Here is a 2585-nt window from a genome sequence, read left to right as displayed (position 1 = left end):
CTAAAATCTCATATAGTTACAACCAAATAGCTCATAATGAGACACATATCCCCTAGGTGTCTCATAGAGTTATAATCCAAATAGGACACATATCCTTCTTTGACCTTTATCCAAATCTCCTTTGAAGGGAATTCGAATCTGAGCATTGGAGGTCACATAAGGGTGCCTTCGAAGCTTCCAAAAGACCTACACATGTCATGAAACTCAAGCCATATATATAGATACATGAAACCATGTTAATTTCCTAGTTTTTAATCATCAATTCACTTTAAACACATAAAATAAATAACTTTGGTAAATAAGGATCCTAACCCATATATTTATGAAAATGGTGGCTAAAGAAAGGTTATATGTTTATGGAGTTGTGACATGTGAGTGAAATGGTGGCGACAAAGGTGAAAGTGGATGTCATTTTGAAGACATTTTGGAGGCTCAACAATGACCTTATCTTAGTTAACAGAAACGAGACAAATAAACTTCAAGGCTTTAAACTGTTCTTTAAGAGCAACTCACAATTTGGTCTAGAAAAGACTAACAGGATGTTATCATATCGTGGGCAATAAATTATTAAGATGCATAACTAGACTGGTTCTCTTTCATTTTTTAAGAGTCGAGAAAGAAACAAAGATGACTCTATCGCTTTTGATTAGAAACGAGCTCCAAAGGACAAGGGCTCGAATGATATTTTAAGTTTAATGAGTCAAAAAGATCAAATGACTACTCTGGATGATCTAGGAAAACAAGATTACCAAGAAACTGTGAACTGCAGAATACCTCCCGCGAACCAAGAAGTACAAGTAGACAATCTCTCAATGTTGTGTTCAGTGTATCATGTTTGCAAGGTCACCGACTCGGATTCCTAAGGATAAAGGATTGAAGCTTAGAGGGTTCTCCCGTTATATACTTGACGGTACGAGGAGCACAAATCCATACTAGCATTGTCTAATGTCAAAGCTAATGAAAACTGCTAGGTTTAAAGATGCCAGAACATGTCTCTAGCCTAGACCTTCTAGATATGATCGTTAGGTGTCAAATGCGCCTTAAGTTAATTGAGCTCATTTTAGAGTTTATCTTGATTTATGTCTCAGTTTTTAGGCCTTAGCGATGTGACTCGAAAAACCCTAAATGCAACTAAATGAGACAAGACCCTTTCAATTCGACAAATTGTTTACACTAGAGAGGGTAGAAACTACACAATCAAATGCAAACAACCAAGCAACTAAAAGAAAATTGATCTTTCACTACTTTAGTTTTTGAAAAAAATAAACTAATGAAAAATGCATTCCAATTCCTAATTTCCTGACAAGTACATTTCTAACGATCCTTTCAAAAGCAAAAGAGTTATTTTATTTTTCAAATGCTAATGCAATCCTAACCTTTAATGATGCTAACTATCGTAGCATAATGATGCAACAAACTAGAATTACATACTTTTTCATGAAAGGATGAAATGAACTTTCACATGCAACACTTCAATGAAAAATTTTCGAGACAATTAGCTCGTCAAGCAAATGAAAACATGAAAAGAGAGACTCCTTCAAACTAATGATGCACTGAATTTACCAAAACCAAGATGAGCAATGTAATGCATGCCAGAAAAGAAAAGTTTAGACAACAAAACGAAAACTTTTCAAACTTGTGTAATGGAGGTCAAAGTCGTAAAACGACCACAAATGAAATGCGAGTAAGTACACCTACAACTTGACTCACTAAGTTCACAATCAATTGAATGGATGACGATCTAGATGCCCTAGTGTCACTAACCATCCAATGACTTAAGAAATCAAGAAGGAATATGATAAGCCAACAAGAAAACAAAACCAAATGAAAAGCAGCTTTCTAGTCAGGGAGAAAACGGTCTAAAAGGCTTACAGATTCGAAATAATGAGCAAAACACACTGGCCAAGATTGGGGACAAGCCCTAATCTCCACTTATAGGCATCGATGCGACTGCCTAACTGACAAAAGGTGCCAGGGGCAACTCGGCACGACTGTTTCTCAGCATATCTCATTGATCGGTGTGAATGTCAGTGGATTAAGCACGCTGAGTGAGGGAGTCAAGAAAAAAATAAAAATAGGGACTAGATCTGCTATTATGAATTTCAAATTCAGAAAAGTCCACACAAAATCATGAAATCTCACACAAGACAAACAGAAGGATTGGTTCCCCAGTATGGTCGCCAATTTGTGGTGAAGTAAAATTATGAGTGTGGACACAAACAATTCCTCTAGCTCGATAATGGGGCTAACCACAACTGATACATTCTATGGAAGATTTCCTTAGGTTAGAACCAATTAAGAGGGCCTACCTTTTAGTACTCTTATCCCGTTTGATGATGTCCTTACTTGCTCGTTCCAGCTATCTCTCGCTTCCTTCTTCAAACACCTAAAAAAAGTAAACAACAACAAACAACAACCGTGATAATAGACAAATTGTAATTCAACCTACTTAACAAGTCAAGAAACATTAAGCCATGAACATGTAAGATGACAAATCATTTAGGAAATCAATCAATAGTTGCATATATATTGAATCAAGAAGAGATTACAACCATTGTCTTGATGTTGCCGTTATCCTCTGACAA

The sequence above is a fragment of the Pinus tabuliformis genome, chromosome J, assembly GCF_031772625.1.
Source record: "Pinus tabuliformis cultivar Carrire ecotype Pingquan chromosome J, CPIR1, whole genome shotgun sequence".
NCBI classification, from domain to species: Eukaryota; Viridiplantae; Streptophyta; class Pinopsida; order Pinales; family Pinaceae; genus Pinus; species Pinus tabuliformis.
The sequence above is the reverse complement of the archived record's forward strand: the minus strand, read 5'-3'. Positions refer to the sequence as shown.